Below are 21,087 nucleotides of genomic sequence, written 5' to 3'. Positions count from 1 at the left end.
ATGTCCACTCACACCACTCTTACTCGACATAATACTGAGAGTTCTAGCCTGCACAATAAGGCAAGAAAAGGAAATAAAAGGCATACAGATAGGAAAGGAAATAAAACTACCCATATTCATATTCACAGACAACATGATTGTCTATGGAGAAAATCCCAAAGAGTCTACCAAAAAACTCCTAGAACTAATGATGGAGTCAGCAAAGTCGAAAGATACCAGACCAACACAGAAAATTTAACAATGAACAATGAATGAGGGAGCTGGCCTTAAAAACACGATACTATTTATGATTACTCCAAAGAAAATGAAACACGGTATACAGTTAACAAAGCATATACAGGATCTGTATGCTTAAAATTTCAAAATGCTGATGAAAGAAGTCAAGGAAGATCTAAATAAAAGGACAGACATGCATATCATGTTCATGGATTGGAGGACTCAATATAGTCAAGATGTCAGTTTTTCCCAAATTGACATATAAGTTTAACACAATTCCTATAAAAATCCAAGCAAGGTATCTGTCTAGATAAGCTCATTCCAAAATTTATATGGAGAGGCAAATGAGCTTGAATAGCTAAAATAAATCTGAAGAAGTATGAAGTGGGAAGAATCACCCTACCCAATGTTAAGGCTTACTCTATAGCCATGGTAGTCAAGACTGTTTGGTATTCGCAGAAGGACAGACACATATAACAATAGAACAAAATAGAGAACATAGAAATAGCTCCATACCAACAGCCCAACACAAATATGCCCAACTGATTTTGACAAAGATGCAAAAGCAATCAATGGAAGAAAGATAGTCATTTTAACAAATTGTGATTAAGCCATCCGACATCCACAGGCAAAAATATGCACCACAACCTTAAGTTCATATTTTATACAAAAATGAATTCAAAGCGAATCATGAATTTGAATGTAAAATATAAAACTATAACACTTTTAAAAGGAAATGTAAGAGAAAATTTCTGGGACTTGGGGCTAGGTGACACCAAAAGGATGATATATAAATGCAGACATTGATAAGTTGGAATTCATCAAAATTAAAATTTTTCATCTGCAAAATCTCTTAAGAAGATGAAAAGACCAGCTACAGACTTGGAAAAATATTTGCAGACCACATATCTGACAGAGAACTTGTATCTAGAATATAAAAAGAATTCTCAAAATTTGACAGTGAGAAGCAAATAATATATTTAGAAAATGGGCAAAAGACATGAACATATATTTCACCAAAAAAGATACAGATGACAAATGAGCACATGAAAAGATGTTCAACATCACTACCTATTAGGGAAATGCAATTTAAAACAGAGATATCACTACACACCTAATTAGAATGGGTAAAATAAAAATATAGTGACAATACTAAATGCTGGCAAAAATGTGGAGCAACTGGATGTCTCATACATTGCTGGTGGGAATGTAAAATAGTACAGACAGTCTGGAAAATTTTGGCAGTTTCTTATAACACTAAATTTACACTTACCATCTCACCCAGCAATTTGCACTCTTGGGCATTTGTCACAGAGAAATGAAAACTTATGTTTATACACACACACACACACACACACACACACACACACACAAACTCTACATGAATGTTCATAGCAGTTTTATTCTTAATAGGCAAAAATTGGAGACAACCCAAATGTCCTTCAATGGGTGAATAAACAAATTAGTGCATCCACAGCATAGTAATACTACTACCCAGCAATAAAAAGGAATGACCTATTGATAACATGCAACAATTGGGGTGGATCTCAAGGAAATTCTGCTGAGTGTAGAAAAGCCAATTTCAAAAGGTATGATTTCATTTGCATGATATTCTTGAAATAACAAAATTATAGAGATGGAGAACATGTTAGTGGTTGCCAGGGGTTGGGTTAGAGGAAGGAGATGACAGTGACTATATTGGGTAGCAGGAAGAATCTTTGTGGTAGAAGAACAGTTGATTGTGGTGGTTACCTGAATCTACACATGTGATAAAATTGCATAGTACTACACACAGATACAGAACAATACATGTAAAACTGGTGAAATCTGAATAAGGTCTGTGTATTGTACCAATGTCAATATCTTGGTTATATAAGATATTGCCATTGGGGAAAACTGGGGAAAAAGTACATGGGACTGCTCTGTAATATTTTGTACAGATCCTGTCAATCTATAATTATTTCAAAGTAAGTGAAGTATAATAAATGGTGTAAGTGAAGGACTATGAATATTTTAGAACTCATACATTTGCATATTATAAAATAGAATTGCATCTTTAATATGGAAAACAGACAAAATATAAAAGAGCCCACATTTGTGTTTAGCCTAGACATGTCAATGAAAATGACAATGTGTTCATGGTAATTGCACAGGGTACACAGCCAAACCCAGACAGGTAAATCAAAAAGGTTTTGTTGCTTAAACATCTGTTATACAGACAATAGTTTAGTGGTTACCAGAGGGTAAGGGGGTTGGGGGGTGGGAGATGAGGGTAAGGGGGATCAAATATATGGTGATGGAAGGAGAACTCACTCTGGGTGGTGAACACACAGTGGGATTTATAGATGATGTAATACAGAATTGTACACCTGAAATTATGTAATTTCATTAACAATTGTCACCCCAGTAAATTAAGAAAAACACACATCTGTTATGAGTCAGGATTCCACCAGAGAACAGACCAATAAGACATTATATCTATGTCTATAAAATTTGTTCATTCATTCATTCGAAGATATTGGCTTACACAACTGTGGGGTTGGATAAGCAAATCCAAAATCTGTAGGGCACACAGACAGAAAGGAATGATCAGCCCCCCCCCCCATTATCCAGGATAATCTCCCTTACTTTAAATCAATTGATCAGGAGATTTCATTACATCAAAATATCTTCACACCAACAACTAGATGAATGTTTGATTGAATAACTCGGGGCTGTAACCTAACCAAGTGGACACATCAAAAAACTACACAACATCATAAAGTAACTTTATAAGTGGATTCTGTGAATAGCCACCTTGACTTTATCTTTGTGGGTAATCCAAACGCTAACGATTTAAATCAATAGTGCCAGACGAGGAGTTTTCTCCACATGAGGGTCCACTTAAAGAACTTTGGAGTTAAAGGGGGCCGTGAAAAGCTTAGTTTGTATTTGAATATAGCCAAGGGACCTCCCGTGGTCCTCCCTGGCACGCGGCGGGGCCAAGGCTCCTGGCGGCAGCAGCGTACCCAGCAGGAGCAGCGCGAAACCCACCTGGAGCACCGCGCGACGCGTGCGGGAGCACGAGGTGGGCGGAGCCTCCAGGCGTTCTAGCGGTAGCAACGGCTCCCAGCCCGCCAGAAGGGCGCTCGGCAGTCGGCGGGGAGCGAGTCGGGTAGGGCGAGCTCGGCCAGCGGTGGTGGTGGTGGGGGGGAATGCGGGAGGGGGAGGAAGGAAGGGGAAGAGGCGGAGCGTGGGAGCCCACAGTGTCAGGAATACAATAGTGCTCCGCGCCGCTTCAGCCGCCGCGGTGCCGCCGCCGCCCAACCGCTTGCCGGGCGTTGAGGCCTGACGGGCCCGGAGGGCGAGGGCCGAGGGCGGGAGCTGAGTCGCTGGGGGCGGCCCCGGCAGATCGGGCGGGGGGCGGGGGTGGGGAGGAGATTGGAGGGCAGGTGCGAGGGAGGGGAGAGAAGAAAGCGAGCAGTTCGGGGGGCGGTTACCACTCCGATCGGACTCGCCGGGCACGGTGCCGGGCCGAGCGTGGAGCTGAGGGAGCTTTGACTGGCTGCACGAAGGTAGGCGCCGCTGAGGCCGGACGCGATGCGAGTGGGCTGGGGGGCGGCGCGCCGGGTGGGTACGGGAAGGGCTGCCTCGGGGAGCCGAAGCCGGCGGTGAGGGGCGCCGAAGCCGGCGGTGAGGGGCACAGCGTCCCGGCCCAACCTCGCGGCGCTCCAGGTCGCTCCGGCGTCCCAGGCGGCCGGGGGCCGAGAGCGTGTGTGAGCTGATGTAAAGTGACCGGTAGTGGTCGGCGCGGGGGGCGGGGGCGGGCGCCCGAGCTCGGCTGCAGCCACACTCAGGCAGGCGTGGAGCGCCATAACTGTTGCGGCGGATCCCTCCGGTGCCCCTTCCCGACGCCCCCTCGCTCCCTGTCCCCTGTCTGGTCTCGGGGCTCACGGGGTCAGCCCCGCGGCTGGAGGACCTGCTCTGCGGGACGCCTGGAGCCGGCTGCTCCCGGGAGCGAGGGCGCGCCCTGGCTGTTTCGATGTTGGGGGGCGAGAAGATCGTGAGCCCGGAGGGGGGCAGGCGGTGAGGGGAGCGGCGAGGTCCTGGGTGAGCCTGGGCGCCCCGCGGGCTGGCGAACTTTCCCTCCCCCTCGCGTCATTGTTCTGGCGCTACTGATCCGGGTCCGCCACGACCACCGAGTGCCGGGCGGTCCGGGGGGGGGGGGGAAGCAAGAGGGCTTTGCGACTCTTCTGGAGAAAATTTCCCACCGCTGAGCCCGGCAAAGTTAACTTTTCTCCAGCGATTAAGTTGGTTTTATTCTCTCCGCCGTTGGGCAATCGATTAAAAAAAAATATATAGACTCCCTCCAATCTTAAGTTGGTTTTATTCTCTCCGCCGTGGGGCAATCGATTAAAAAAAATATATAGACTCCCTCCAATCTTTTTCTCTCTCTTTTCAGAGCCTCTGCTTCGGAGAAGTCTGTCTCTAAAATGCACAGGGCAACCTGCGTTTATTATTTGGGAGAAGGGAAGGGGGGCGTGATCTCGAGTGAGTGACCATAATGGTGGTAATGTGAAGGCATGTTTAAAAGTTGGTAGCATTGTGTAGCCCTGGGACATATGGAGCGCCTAGGCATTTGGCAAGAAACTTTTTTGGGCGCTTCTCTGACTTTCGGGGTTGCAAGGAAATACATGGCCTCAGATGTACACGAGATTTTTTTCAAGTGAGATCCGTTTATCTGTGAAGCTGAGGAGGAGATCCCAGCGTCCCCCCCCCCCCACCTTCCGCCGTCTGATTGTATAAGAAATCAAAACCATGTTGATGGTGATTCCAGTGACCTGGAGGGAAAGACGACCTCGTTCCCTGTATTCAGTCTGATAAAGATAACTGTCTGCTTCTCTCTAAACTCTAAAATAATTTAAGTAAAGATTAGTTGCACAACATCTTGGCTTACTTTAAGCAACCCAGAATCCACTTTCCCAGAGTAGTTCTCTTAAATACCTTCCCTGCAGCCACTTCTTGTCAGCCTGGGGGTGGGGGTGAGGGGGTAAGAAAGGAGTGTACCCGAACAAAGCATTGTTTTTATTTAATTTAATACTTTCTTGACATCTGTAAACAATGGGAATGTGGATCCCAGCCTCTGTACACTTTGAATAGTGTAGTTCTCGTAAAACATCATATGATTACTCGCCGGATAATTGGGAATAGATGGTTTTTTTCTTTTTTGTTTCGCCGAGGAATATTCTATCTCTATAACATCTTTTTTTTTCATTTATAGTGAGCTCTGAGCTTAAATATTTGAACTGTAGAAGGATAATACCTCTCTTCAAGGGGGTGAAGTGATTACATGAGGTGTTTTGGTAAGTGTTTCTCAGTTAGTGTGAGCTACCATCATTGACACCTTTTCTTCAACTGTGCTTTTCTATAGTTTTGTTTCCTAAAAAACAGCTCTCAACCCAATCTTGTTGCCATGAAACACTGCCTTTGTCCAGACAATTCTGGAATACTCAGGGGTTCTAGAACCCACACTTTCTGTCTCACTGTTTTCTGAGCTGCCTTGCTGTGTCTTGGCCTTCTCACCAGTAGGAGCCTGTGAAGCTCCCAACTCCTTCCTGAAGTGTTTGTGATCAGCTGGGAGCCAGGAGTGACTGGGAAGCAGCCTTGACCCACCATCTGGCCTGTAGAGAAGGTTCTCGGGCAGGACAGATGATCGTTCAGAGCTCCCATCAGAGTTGAGACTTACAGTTAAAGAACAAAGGATGTGAAGACTTACAGGTTGAGTATGGTCCTGTTCTTTGATAATGTTTGTCCTTTCCCTCCCTTGTGTTTTCACTGCCACAGCAACCCATTTCTCCCCTAAGCTACACAAAGCCATTTCTTCTTTTTGCCCACTACTTTGAGGTCTGGCTAGAACTAGGCAAATATCTGGGGGGAAGTTGGGGAGGCAGGAAGCATCGGGTGTTTGTGAAGACATGGCGTTACAGAGGGCTCTTACAAGCCTTGAGAAGGGACACAGAGGTTGAAGATAATCATAGGACATGATGTACCTACCTCCTCATGGAGCTGACACACAAGGAGGAAGGTAGAGATCAGATGCTGGGTTACATTAACATTAAGAAAATCTCTCATCGGGATAACTTACTATAATCTTTACTTACCTCATGTTATAGGTTAGGGGTGGGTATTGGGGGACACCCCTCTGGCACTCTCCTGAAATGGCTTCTAGTGGGACACTTGAATGGTTTACAAGTTTCTACCTGTTACAGTGGCTGGGAAAGCTGAAGCATTCTGGTTTGTGGGGTGGGGAGGATCTAGAATGAGTAGGTAGAAGTGGTGAACGAATAAAAGGGTGCTAGCAAGTGGTCATTACAGACCAAGTAACTACTGCTTTGAGTTTTCTGTTTTCTGGAATCTTCTGTTTTCTGGAATGGTTGTTTTTGCCTCCTCCCTGTATGTCTCTCTGTAGACAATAGAGAAACTCTTACCATTAGACAATAGCGAAACTCTTAATAGTACATTCATTAATACTCTTCAAGCAGTAAATAATTTAATCTCTTACCACAACCCTGAAGCCATGGCTGAGCCATGCTACCCAAGGAGTTCCTTGTCCCTTGATATTGGCTGATAGGCAAGGAAATCCAAGCCTGGAGAATATAGTACCAGCATGACACTAGACATTGTGTGTTGTAATCTCCTGGGAAAATTGATAATCTTTTAAATTTTAAAAACTTATTTTGATATAATATTATAATTACAAAAAAGTTGCAAGAGTAGTACAAAGAACTCCAGTATTCCTTTTACCCGAGGTCACCAATTACTAACAGTTTGCTCCCATTTGCTTTATCATTTGTGCTTGCTGTTTCTTTTTCTGAACAGTTTGAGTAACCATTGAGAGGCTGGTACTTTTCAAGGGCATCCTGCCCTGAAGGGTGGCTCAGATGCAGCCGTAGGGTACAGCAGAACATGGTAGGTGATGCAGGGCCCCAGAGGTAGTGAAGCCGTAAAACACTTTTGTACATCACATGGAATCTCTGGTGCTGGATATAGGAATTATTATCAATTGTAAAATTGTTAAGATAAACGCCTCTTTTGTCATCATTCATGTCAAGTTTGTTCCTAACTATGCCAAACTTTAATATTGTTATGAAAATCTACTCCACCAACCCCAACTTTGGGCCAAAATGTAGTCTCCAACATTTTAATCGATTCATTCAGCAATCATGCATTGAGTGCTTCTAATTTGCTAGGGGGTAAAAGAGGTGAAAGATATCCATCCCCTTACAATCACAACATCCAGTGGAAAGGAATAAAGAAAAGTACCATCACAGTCAAAGACAGAGTGTTCTTCTGAAGCGGTTTACAGGGGGTGATTGGGACACCAGGCTGGTCAAGGATCTGAAGAGTAGATACCTGGGAATTGTTTGGGATGTATGTGAATGTGAAGATCCATCTTCTCTGAGGCTTGGCACTCTTAGTTGACAAGGTTCATGTGTTAGGGAAACCTTTGGTGTCATGCACCCAACATAGGCTATGGGGCTAGGCCAGCTTGGATTCTAATCTACCACTTGATCTTGGCCAGTTACTTAACTTCTCTGTGCCTCAGTTTCTTCATCTGCCAAACCACTTCTTTGAGGTAATAATTGAGATAACAGTTGCTCTGTAAACATTCATTTTTATCTTCCCTTCCAAAAATGCAGTACGTGGGGAAATCACCTGAAAGGTATTAGGTAGTAAGGTGGGATTCAATGGAGTGTTTGTATTTTTTTTCTACAGATAATTGCTAATTGTAATAAGAGCCATGATGGAGATTACTGTGTGGAAGAATAACAATACCAGCAGCATGATTTGTTAACTATTTCCTGTGTGCTGAGCACTGTGCTAAGTGCTCAATGTAGGATATCTCTCAGGTTTGAGTCTCAGAGAAGTGAATCAAAGGTAACTTGCCTAAGGTCACACAGCAAGTTAAGAGGTAGACTGCTTCTGAGGGAGACCAGCAAGGTGCCCTGGGGCCTGAAGGATGAACAGGAATAAAAGCAAGGTACTAGTCAGAGAGAGTGGATTGGCAGGCACAGGGAACAGCATGTGTGAGGGCACTGAGGTGGGAAAGAGATGTAAGGATCCATAGAGGTTTGGCTAGGACCTGGGGAAAGAAAGATGAGGTAGGCAAGGGAAGATTGACAGGGCCTTATGGGACCTCATTAAGGAGCTTGTGTTTTATTCCAAGGGCAGTGGGAAGCTGCTGGAAGGTGTTTTTCACTTTTTCTTAAACCAAACCGTGTGTGTATATACTGTCATACCCAGAAAATAAGACCTAGACGGACAATCAGCTCTAATACGTCTTTTGAATCAAAAATTAATATGAGCTGATGTTACATTATATTATATTAATTATATTTGATTATACCTGGTCTTATAGTAAAATAAGACCAGGTCTTATAGTAAAATAAGACCAGGTCTTATATTAATTTTTGCTCCAAAAGACAGAGCTGATTGTATAGGTCTTATTTTCAGGGAAACACGGTGTGTGTGTGTTTAATCCAGAAAAGCATCTAGGCCTAAACAAAAGTGGCTTAAGAAAGTCATTTCCCTGTCAGTGTCCCACTTTGTGATACAATAGAGGCAATGTTTCTAACCCAAATGTGTAGATCTTAGACAATTTTTACTACCCACCATTAATGTGGCTAGAAAGAGTTGCTGTGATACTGGAAGAAGCTGGTCCTACAGAATGTTTCTAGAAGGAGGTTTAATTAGTCTCATATATCTGAGGATTTTTAGGCTGCATTAAGGGAGCTCTTTCCGCTTTCACCAAGCCCTGTCAAATGAGGAAAAAAGTAGAACTGGGAGAAAAAGTAATTCCTGGAAACCTGAGTTGTTTAGTGTTAGAAATGGAACTATTGAGTATAAGACTTTGGTTTTAATAAATCATGATAAAGATGCTTCAGTGACTAAATGAAAATATTTTTTACGTGGGTTTTGTTTTTTTTTTTTTTGGTGTGTGCCGTCTGTGATGGCAGATAGCACATTTGTGAGAATCTGGGAAGACTTAGGCATTTTTTCAATACTTACATATTTATTTATTCTCATACAGGTACTGCAGGTTTTTCTGTTTGAAACTATTTATGTGCAGACTAAACTTCACAGGAGGAAAACTCGTGTGCCCCTTTCCATATGTATTGGACCCCAAACGTATTTCCTTTGAAGTAGCCTGTGTCAGTTAGATTTGGCGGGGGCTGGGGGTGGTGAGCGGGTGCCTGGAAGATCTAAGATGGCCCCAGTCACATATCTGGTGATTGGCAGGCTAGGTTGGTCTAGGAGGCCCTACGCCGAGATGACTCATCTCCACTCCAAATGGTCTCCTCCATCTAGCTGGTCTGAACTTGTTAACATGGTGGTCTGAAAGGCATAAAGAGTAGCGAGTGAGAATAAGCATCGGTGCCCAAGCACTTCTCGAGTGTCTGCTTGTGTCACATTTGATATTGTCCCATCAGCCAAAGCGTAGAAGTGCTTCTGTGGCTAAGCTCAGAGTCATTGTGGGAGGGAACCATCCAAAGGTGTGGATATAAAGAGATGCAAAAAATTGGGGGCCATTACTCCAGTAATGCATAATAATTATGAACGTAACCTCTTTTCCTTTGATAAATCTTGTTAAACACCCGTTTCTAAATGTAGTGTGTTCTTGAGACCAAGTAATATGATTGTGCCACCTCTTTTACTGAGTGTGGAGCTGAGTGATGGTTTTTCTAGGAGCAAACCAAAGGGAGGCAGTGTGGCTCTGGATATATTCTCATGAGTGGCTTGACAGCTCAGTGATTGGTGTGACTGTAATCAACGGAGCCCCCCTGTGTTTCCTCAACCTCCTGCCCAAGCTTTCTCACAAAAACTGTAGTGCACTAGGCTATACTAGGATTTGTAGTCAAGAAAAAGATACTTAATTGGGAATCCATCACTACCTGAAAGGTGAGAGAAACATTTCCAGCCTTTTCTCATAACCTTTATGTGATTTATAGTTTTTACCTAAGAACAAAAAAGACTTATTTGGGCACTGTAATAAGGATAAAGGGTTCTTTGTAGATATGTTTTATTTGGTTAAGGTTTTAAAATCTTCCTGTGGTTGGAGGGAAGTGTCCAGTATTGTGCTGTGAAGTAAGGGACCAGTGACCAGCAATTTGGGGCACCAGCCTTTGGTCTTTGATTGTGAAGTTTTCAGAAGTAACACCTTTCACATAACTGAAATGGGCTTTACAACCAGTTTGTGGCCTGAAACATATTACAGGAAAATGCAGCTGGACCCTGGGAAGCACGTGTGGGAAACTGAGTAGAAGGCTCCCTTTGTACATCTTAGAGTTGTACATTCCTCCAGAAATGGTGTGGTGATAGAATCTCAGCTTCCCTTCTTTTCTCCTAGGATAAAAATGAAAAATGAAAAATCCCTGACATTGTAAAAGTGAGGGATTTGGAAATAGCCATCAAAATTATAAATGCACATATCATTTGACCCAGCAAATACTTCCAGGAATTTATTCAACAAATATTCGCATATTACTTGGAGTATTGCTTATAATAGCAAAAGGGTGGTACCATCCTAAGTATCAGTCAAGGCTCGATTGGACAGTAGTATATATTACAACGATACTGCATGATCTCCAAGATGTACAAAATGGGGGAAAAAGCAAGAAACAGAACAGTGTGTATTATATATGCTACCATTTGTGTAAAGTAGATAGTGAGGCAATAATATATACATTCTTTCTTACACAGAAAATATTTCTTGAAGGATATTCAAGACACTGATAGTTTAGAATTGTACATGCTCAGGGGCAGACGGATGGAGGGAGACTTTTCACTGCATAAACTTTTATATGTGCTTTTTGAATTTTAAGCCATGTGAATATATTACCATATTTCAAAAATTAAATACATCCATTTAAAAAGAGATGGTATATGGTGATGGTGATGTAAACTTACATGGACTCCCACCGAAGTTGACCTGGTCAGAACTATCCCTATTACAAATACATATCCTTGCCTGACCACTGCTATACACCTAAAGCTGAAGCAGAATAATATTGAGTGTCAGCTGTAACTAAATATATAGGTACGTATAGTCATGGGATGTGGAGCACAACATAGGGATTGTAATAGCTATATAAGATGTCAGAGTAGATTGGGGGTGTTATGACTTTGTGAGGGGTGTAAATGTTTATTTCGTTGCTTTGTACAATGCAAGTAATACGCTGAAAGAGGGGAAAAAATTCTCAACTCAGAATTCCATATTCCATGAAAGTGTCCTTCAAAAGTGAAGGAAAAATAGGGTGGCCGGTTAGCTTGAACCTAATAAAAAATGCGTGTGTGTGTGTGTGTGTGTGTGTGTGTATGTGTGTGTATGTCCTGATATGATCTCACTTACATGTGGAATCTAAAGAATAGACTAAATGAACAAGCTAATCAGAAACAGTCTCAGAGACAGAGAAAAAACTCAGGGTTGCTAGATGGGAGGGGGGTGGGGATAAGGGGGAAGGTGAGGGGATTAGAAAGCACAGTCAGTAACCACAAGATTACCACTGGGATATGAAAGACAGTTTGGGGAATATAATCAATAATGTTGTAACGATTTTGTAGGTTATCCAGTGGACACTTGTCTCATTAGGGAGACCACTTCATGGACAGAGTAGATGCCTGACCACTGGACTGTACGCCTGAAGCTGAATAGTAATGAATGTCAACTATAACTTAATATATATGTGGTCACAGGACGTGGAGTACAGCGTAGGGAATGGAGTCAGTGGAACTGTAACAGCTATGTATGATGTCGAGGGGCAGCAGATTGGGGGAGGGGGTTATCACTTTGTGAGCGGCGTGAATGTCTAACAATTACATTGTTTTGTACACCTGAAACTAATAAAACATGTATTGATATCAACATAGATAGATATGCATACAGATATGTATCTCCTGTCACGTTTGTTTCCTAGAAATGCCTCAGAATAATGTACTTCTGAATTTTTAACTATAGTCCTGCCTTTTCCAAAATGTCATCTGAGTGGAATCATATAATATGTAGTCGTTTTGGTTTGGCTTCTTTTACTTGATTTCATCCATATTATGTTCCTGTTCCTTTCATCACTGAATCGTATTCCGTTGTATGCATGTACCACACTTTGTTCAATTCACCTGTTGAAGGACAACTTGGCTGCTTCCATGTTCTTGGCAATTATGAATAAAGCTGTAGTAAATGTTAGCATGCAGGTTGCTCTGTGAACATAAGTTATCCGTTCATTTGGGTAAGTACCTAGGAGTGAGATTGCTGAGATTTTATATGAAACTGTCAAACTGTCTTCCAAAGTGGTTCTACCATTTGGCACGTCTGCCAGCCACGCATGAGGTGTGTGTCAAGGTTCATTTTCCCACCTATGGATGTCCACTAGGTCCAGGATCATTTGTTAAAAAGACTGCTTTCTCCATTGAATTGCTTTTGTACCTGTGTCAAAAATATGACTTTGCTGTGTGGCTCCATTTCTGAGCTCTCTATTCTGTTGCATTAATCTATGTGTCTATCATTTTACTATTATCACAAAGTCTTGGTTAGTATAGCTTTGTAGTAAGTCTTGAAATCAGGTAAGATGAATACTCTTTTTCTTCTATATCAGAATTGTAGTGGTGAGAGAGGACATGCTTCCTTTATTTCAATCTCGGAAAGCTTTCCATCTCTCACCATTAGGTATGTTAGCTGTAGGTTTTTAAACATACCAGGGGTGCCAAAAAATGTATACACATGACTTGTATTCATCTTTTGTTATTGATATATATTAAGCAGTGCAATTTTAATACAGTTTTTTCCTTTCTTAAAATATGTATATTTGGGGGGGGCACCCTCTGTATAAACCCTATCGTGTTGAAAAGAATTGCCACAGTAGGCCTGAGGCTGTTTGCTGTCTTTAGAAGGACTGCTTGCAAGATTGGCCCTTGGCTGGTACCTGGAAAATGGGCTTTTCACACATTTTGAAAATAAAATATTCTACCTTCATTTATTCCTTTTCCAATTATCTTCATTTCTTTATGCTAATCTAAGTTCCCACTTTAATCTTTCTGCCTGAAGAATTTTCCTTTAACGTTTCTTTTATGCCAGGTCTGCTGACAGTAAATTTTTTGTTTGTCTGAGAAAGTCTTTATTTTTCTTCATTTTTTTAAAAACTTTTACTTATTTTAAGTGTTTTTCCAGGACCCATCAGCTCCAAGTCAAGTAGTTGTTCCAATCTAGTTGTGGAGGGCGCAGGTCACAGTGGCCCATGTGGGGATCGAGCCTGCAACCTTGTTGTTAAGAGCACCACGTTCTAACCAACTGAGCTAACCGGCCGCCCTATTTTTCTTCACTTTTAAAGGACACTTTCATGGAATATGGAATTCTGAATTGAGAAGTATTGCCCTCTGTCAGCATATTGCCTTGTTTGCATAGTTTCTAATAAGTCTGCTGTAATTCTTACCCTTGTTCCTCTATAGTTAACCAGTCGTTTTTCCTCTAGGTGTCTTCGAGGTCTTTCTTTGCGTAGGTGTGGCTTTTTAATTTTTTTCATGTTTATCCTGTTTGATATTCTCTGGGCTTCTTGTATCTGCAGTTTGTTGCCTGTCACTAATTTTGGAAAGTTCTCAGTCATTATTTCTTCAAATAATTCTTATGCCCTGTTTTTTTTTCTTTCTCCTTCTGGGATTCCAATTACAAGTATGTTATACTGTTGGATATTTCCCACAGTTCTTGTACGCTGTGTTCCATTTTTTTTCACTCTTTTGTGTCTTTCTTTTAATTTTTGTTGACCTGATCAATAAAGTTGATATTCATGCTCCCTGATTCCTTGGCTGTGTCAAGTCTACTGTTGAGCATGTTGTGTTTTTTACTGTGTTTTTTTTTTTTTATTTCTAGCATTTCCATTTGAATCTTACAGTTTCTGTCTCTTTGAAATTATCCATCTGGTCTTGCATTTGTCTACTTTTCCCGTTAAAATCTTTAACGTTAATCATAATTCTTCTAAATTTCATTTCTGATAGCCACGACATCTGTGTCATACTGAGTCTGGATGTGATGATTGCTTTGTCACTTGGAATATTTTCTTGCCTTTTCTTATGCCTCATAAGCTTATTGAAAGCTGAATATGGGCAGGAGATACTGAGGTAAATAATCGATATATTCGAAGAACACCGGTTCCTTTCTGCTAGTCCTTTAGTGGGGGGACTTGAGTTAATCTAGGCAGGAGGTGACTTGCGTTGGATGTTTGGTTTTGCAGTGGGAACCAGAGATTTCGGATTCCTCTGGTAGTAACCTTTTGTCTCCTGCTTGGCTTGAGGTTTTCCTTTGTGTTGTTTCCCAAGAGTTGTTTCTTACAGCCCTCCCAGTTGTATTCCACTGTTACTAACCATGTAGCTGGCTTGCCAGGTGGTGGCTAGTGAGGGAGGAAGACGTTCTGTAGTGATTTTATTCAGCCTTAGACTTAACACAGGTACTGGAACCTGGGCCTTGAGTGGGTCCTTCAGAGGATTTCCTGCTCCTCCTCCAGGGGTGGAGCGTTTTCTTTTTCCTCTGTTCCTTTTCCCTTGCTGCAGTGAGGACACCGGTGTCCTCAAGCCTTGGGTTTTCAGCCCTTCCCCCTGCGGATTAAGCCTTTTGTTCTGTACTGGAGATAAAGGAAAGAGGTCTGGTTGGATTTCACAGTGGGTGCTGTTTTCCTCAGGCAACCAGCCCCACCGTGAGAGCTTCCTCTGGGATTTTCCCCATGCTCCCGGTAAGAACCTGGTGGGGTTCCTGTAGGAAAAACTTGTAAGAGGATGGGAATGCTCCCCCATGTGGAGCCCAGGAGCTTCATACTCTCATGACACCCTGTACTCTGGCCTCCAGTAATTTATCAACATTTTCAGTTTAATCTGCCCATTGATTGACATGCTCGGATCATGTGTGCAGGCGCCTGGCTTTTCAGATAGAGATGCTAGTTTGCCCTGTGACCTTGGTTCTCTGATAGGTCCAAGAAGATTGTCTAGCTTCTTTCTTGGAAGGGTGGGAGTGATGGCTTCTCAATGCTTTACCATGTCACAGCTGAAACCTGAGTCCTAAAATACGTTTTAATCTGCATAAATGTCTAATGCTGTGCATGGCCCATAAAACTCAGTACAGGTTAGTTTTCCCCCTTTTTCTCTTTTTCTCACCCCCTTGAATTTTATGGTTTTCTGCCTAGGGAGCCAGAAATAATTGATTCTGGTTTGGTTTCTGCCTGTTTTAGGCTTTAAAAACTTGTACACCACTGGCAGTATTTTATGTTTACTTTGCTCTCTTCCACAATTCTGTGCATGCCTTTGTAATTATTGAGCACATTTGTAATTATTTTCCTTATTCAAAATTAGAGCATAATTAAGAGTTTCTAGATTACAGGTTTTGCTAGCGACCATGTGTCTGTCATTTTTATTCCTCACATTTCCAGATGTAATTCAGTTTAGCAAATATTTGTTGGGTGCCCACTGTTCTATAAGTGAGGCACTAGGTGTTGAGTAGAATACAAGCCTGACCTGGCGATGGAGTAACCAAGGGGTTCCCAAAGGCAGTGGAAGCCCTTTGGATGGAAGGATGTTGCAACTTGGGAGAGATCTCCGTTTCAACCTAAAGGATTTTAAAAATTCTTTTTAAAATTCTATTTTCGATTATACTGGAGATACCTGAGTGCATTCGAGTAAAAATTGTAGAAAGAACCATGATGGTCCGTGTCATTGTTATAACATCCTCATTCCATCACATTTACCTTCCCAGGATGGATTTTGATTACTTATTTTTGTTTTACTATGTAAATTGTTATATCAGATATCATGCCATCTAATCGTTTGCTGAAATACTTTTATTTTTAAGGGAATAAGCACCCTTATTTTAAGGGAATAAGCATTTAACTTTTAAGGAGTGTTTATTTATGTATGTATTTTCTCATTAAAATTTGTTTTAATGGGTCTCAAAATTCTGTGGCAGATTTAATGGCAGTTTCCATTAAAAAGTACCGATTTCAAAAATTAGTAACTTAAAAACTGCCACACACAAAAATCCAAATGGTCAACAAAATGGTCTCCTTTCCTTCTGAAGGTTTTACAATGCATTGTAATCATTAACCAGTCTTTTACTATTACACTTAAATGACCAATTGAGACAAACAGTTCTGAGACCATTCTTCCACCACTGATTAAAACTGGGGTGGCAGGTATTAGGGATAATATTCATTTGGCCTTCTGAGGTTTCTGGGCAGACTTGGTGACCTTGCCAGCTCCAGCTGCCTTCTTCTCCACTGCTTTGATGACACCCACAGCAACTGTCTGTCTCATGTCACGAACAGCACAACGGTCCAGAGGAGGGTAGTCAGAGAAGCTCTCAACACACATGGGCTTGCCAGGAACCATATCAGTGATGGCAGCATGACCAGATTTCAGAAACTTGGGGCCATCTTCCAGCTTTTTCCCAGAACGACGATCAATCTCCTTCTGCTCAGCAAATTTGCAGGCAATGTGAGCTGTGTGACAGCCCAGCCCAGGTGCATCTCCGGCACTGATTTGGCCTAGATGGTTCAGGATAATCACCCGCATCATGAAGCCAGCTGCTTCCATTGGTGGGTCACTTTTGCTGTCACCAGCCACATTGCCACGATGAACATCTTTCACAGACACATTCTTGACACTGAAGCCTTCATTGTCCCCAGGAAGAGCTTCACTCAAAGCTTCACGGTGCATTTCATCAGACTTTACTGCAGTTGTAACTCTGACTGGAGCCAAGGTGACCACTATGCTGGGTGTGAGAACACCAGTCTCCACTCGGCCCCCAGGGCAGGACCATTACCACCAACTGTGTAGACGGGCAGGCGCACAGGCTTGTCAGTTGGACGAGATGGTGGCAGGATGCAATCCAGAGCTTCAAGCAGCGTGGTTCCTCTGGCATTGCCATCTTTGTGGGTGACTTTCCATCCCTTGAACCAAGGCATGTTAGCACTTGGCTCCAGCATGCTGTCACCATTCCTTCCAGAAACTGGCACAAATGCTATTGTGTTAGGGTTGTAGCCAATTTTCTTAATGTAGGTGCTGACTTCCTTAATGATTTCCTCGTATCTCTTCTGGCTATAAGGCAGCTCAGTGGAATCCATTTTGTTAACACCCACAGTTAGTTGTTTCACACCCAGTGTGCAAGCCAGAAGGGCATGCTCACGGGTCTGCCCATTCCTGGAGAGACCTGCTTCAGGTTCACCAGCAGCAGCAGCAACAATCAGGACAGCAAGTAAGCCTGAGATGTGCCTGGAATCATGTTTTTGATAAAGTCTCTCTGTCCTGAGGCACCAGTGATGCTCACACAATACTTGCTGGCCTCGAATTTCCACAGGGCTATATCAGTGGTGATACCACGCTCAGGTTCAGCTTTCAGTTTATCCAAGACCCAGGCAGACTTAAAGGAGCCCTTTCCCATCTCAGCAGCCTCCTTCTCAAACTTTTTGGTGAATCTTTTGTTGATCCCACCACATTTATAAATCAAATGGCCAGTAGTGATAGACTTGCGCGAATCTTCATGTCCAGTGATGACAATGTTGATATGAGTCTTTTCCTTTCCCATTTTGGCTTATGTTTAATGGTGGTTTTCATGATACCTGTGTTCTGGCAGCTAATCTGTTGCAAAACAGCTAAGGAATGTTTATTTAAAGAGGTAACTGTCATCATTCAGTTTGGATGCATAGCCTGAAAATGGCTTTTTGCTTCACATGATTACTTTTAATTTGTGTAAGTGTAACTTTTAATTTTTAAATCTGAAAACTTGTTAGTGGTAAACAGAACTATAAAAGTCTACTGTGAGTAAATGGGAAATACAGAAATTAGTGCTGACTGAAAAGATGATTTATTAACTTTAAAAATAACATTATACAGTAAAATGGACTTTTTGGGGGTGTGCATAGTTCTGTGGATTTTGACACATGTATAGATGGGTGTAATCACCACCACAGTCAAGGTACAGAACAGTTCCATCACCCCAAAAACTCCTTTGTGCTACCTCTAGTCACACTCTTCCCACCCCTGGTAGCTACCAATCTGTGCTCCATTGCTGATAGTTTCGTCACTTTGAGGAGGTTTCCTGTAAAGAGATGTGTTTTAAGACAGGTTCTGAGAAATCACAGATGGTTCACATCATGGGGGCTCCAAGAGACCATGCCTCATCTAGTGTCCTCAACAGTTAGCTTTTAAAAAGTATAAAACTAACATTTAGTGATTATCCAAATTACTTATTTTATGGAAAGGTACTAAGGCTCATATCTTGAGGAGTGTGTAGCCTGGGGCTTGGTATATAGGAGGCACTCAACAAGTGTTAGTTGATTCTGAGCTACTTTTTCCATTTTCTTTATGAAGTATAGCAAGGTACTAACTTTTGGTGAGCAGGATTCTTTAATGTTGGGAGGACAAAGAAAACCATCAAAACTGGGCATCTAGTCCAACCTTTGGATGTTACATAGGGCTCCCATATACCTATGTTCTAAACGTTTTCACCACTGAGGACAACTTTTGAAATTTCCCTTTACTAACAACTGTCACATAAATGGTGTGACACTGTATGTAATCTTTGGGTCTTACTTTTTTTCACTCAGCATAATGCTTTTGAGCGTCATCCAAATTGTGCGTATCAATAGTTTGCTCCTTTTTATTTTTATAATTATTTTTTCAGTTACAGTTGACATTTAATATTATTTTATATTAGTTTGAGGTGTACAGCACAGTGGTTAGACATTTGTTCCTTTTTTTATCGTTGAGTTGTATTCCATTGTATGAATGTACCACATTTGGGTTGTTACCAGTTTGGGGTAATTATAAGTAGAGCTGCTATAAAAATTCATGGGCAGGTGTTTGTGTGTACATAAATTTGCCCCTCTACAGTAAATATATGAAAGTGAGATTGCTAGAATTATACTACAGTTCATGGTAAAACTAGTTAGCTAGAGTTTGAATGCTAGAATGGATAGAGTAGCAGACCCAAGTTGAATCCTGTTTTTGCTTCTAACTAGCTATGCAACCTGAATGAGTTTAACTTCTTTGTGCCTCAGTTTCCTCATTTGTAAAATGAAGTCAGTAATACTAACCACTTAGGTTGTTGTGTCAAATTAGTGCTATATTAAGGATAAAATACTCAGCAATGTCTGGCATACCTATTATTATTATTATTATTATTATTATTATTATTATCTCATGTTTACTAGAACCTTTTCTTGTCAGAAACGGTCAGCTTTGATTAATTAAAATGGAGCATTTAAGTAATCCATAGTGTGGCGTGTTTGGTAGGCAAGCTTCAAAGCGCATGCTGTCTGTGGGGGAAATTTCTTTTCTTTTTAATTAAAGTTTATTGGGGTGACAGTTGTTAGTAAAGGGAAATTTCAAAAGTTGTCCTCAGTGGTGAAAACGTTTAGAACATAGGTATATGGGAGCCCTATGTAACATCCAAAGGTTGGACTAGATGCCCAGTTTTGATGGTTTTCTTTGTCCTCCCAACATTAAAGAATCCTGCTCACCAAAAGTTAGTACCTTGCTATACTTCATAAAGAAAATGGAAAAAGTAGCTCAGAATCAACTAACACTTGTTGAGTGCCTCCTATATACCAAGCCCCAGGCTACACACTCCTCAAGATATGAGCCTTAGTACCTTTCCATAAAATAAGTAATTTGGATAATCACTAAATATTAGTTTTATACTTTTTAAAAGCTAACTGTTGAGGACACTTGATGAGGCATGGTCTCTTGGAGCCCCCATGATGTGAACCATCTATGATTTCTCAGAACCTGTCTTAAAACACATCTCTTTACAGGAAACCTCCTCAGTTCTGAGGAGCACATTGAGGAGAGAATTACAGAACTTCAGCATGCCCCCTCAACTCTCTCCCTAGCGTGCTATGAGTAGAACATGCAGCAGAGGCCCCTTTCTTGCAGAACTCCTGTGTAGTATGGTCCAGTTCAGTCTGAGCAAGCATCGGGACCAGAGCGCGTGTGTTTCCCTGTCCTTTAAGGTACGCACAGAAGGCTACCCATTCACCAACTAGATGGGAGGAAATCTTGTATGTGGAAAAAGGAACCTAAATGTTCTCTTGTTTGTTAGTTCAGTTGTTTTGGAATGCTTTCACATGACACGATCCATCAACTGAGGGCAATTCTTCACCTGGGATTCCAGGCAGAACTGGGTAGAACAAGAAGTCTTGAGCAAACAGTCTGAGATGTCATCTCTGAACTGTTTCCTCACTGCGTCCCCGACCCCAGTACTAACAACAGTCCAACACTCACGTTTCCCTGGAACCTTTCCTCCCATGTGGGACACCCTTCCTTCTTTCTCCCTGCTAATCCTGCCTGGGTCAATTCTTTTCAAATTCTTGAAAGTTATGGCTCAGCAAGAGATACCTCTCCTCCCATACCCCACTCATTTGGACACCATCCCCTACTCCATGTTCTCTCATGAAGGCCTGTCTTTTCTAGTCAACTTTAGCATCTATTGCCATACTTCCTTACTCTGTAACATATTTTGTACACATAGGACCTGAGGATTTACAACTAGACTGCCACTCTCTGATTGATAGGAAACCCTCAAATTCTCTATTTCCTGTCTTCCACAAATATAAAACGAGAATTGCTGCCTGCTGTTTAATTAACAAGTTAAACATCGGTTCTCATTTTGTGTTAAAAAATTACATGTAACATGTTCTAATGGCCACATACGAGGTTGGACAATTAAGTTCGCAAACTCATCCTAGAAACAGTGCCACATACCTCATTGCTGAATATCACTATGGTCTCCTTCGAAGTGCTCCCCTTGGGAAGCTATGCACCAATGCCAGTGCCTAGTCCACCCTTCAAAGCAATTTTGGA

At 41.9% G+C, this 21,087-nt stretch overlaps 1 protein-coding gene and 1 pseudogene across 6 annotated transcripts in view; one reads left to right on the top strand and one right to left on the bottom strand.

The window, feature by feature from the left end:
- The first annotated feature begins 3,304 nt into the window (after positions 1 to 3,304).
- Positions 3,305 to 21,087, top strand: part of JADE3 (jade family PHD finger 3) — a 143,991-nt gene continuing 126,208 nt past the window's right edge. Inside the window, exon 1 of one of the 5 annotated variants that reach the window (XM_081042427.1) lies at positions 3,305 to 3,370. The gene's annotated coding sequence lies outside the window, so the exon portion shown is untranslated. Of the gene's footprint in view, positions 3,371 to 3,613; positions 3,771 to 5,440; positions 5,559 to 5,852; positions 5,974 to 21,087 lie in introns of those variants that run through there. The other 4 variants (XM_081042426.1, XM_081042428.1, XM_081042429.1 and 1 more) reach the window with 4 other exon arrangements.
- Positions 16,435 to 17,809, bottom strand: LOC308495250 (elongation factor 1-alpha 1-like; annotated as a pseudogene). Its single transcript has one exon. The product of its transcript is annotated as an elongation factor 1-alpha 1-like (transcript).

This window comes from Rhinolophus hipposideros, assembly GCF_964194185.1.
Source record: "Rhinolophus hipposideros genome assembly, chromosome: X".
NCBI classification, from domain to species: domain Eukaryota; kingdom Metazoa; phylum Chordata; class Mammalia; order Chiroptera; family Rhinolophidae; genus Rhinolophus; species Rhinolophus hipposideros.
Note: the sequence above shows the minus strand (reverse complement) of the source record. Positions and strands in the feature narration are given on the sequence as shown.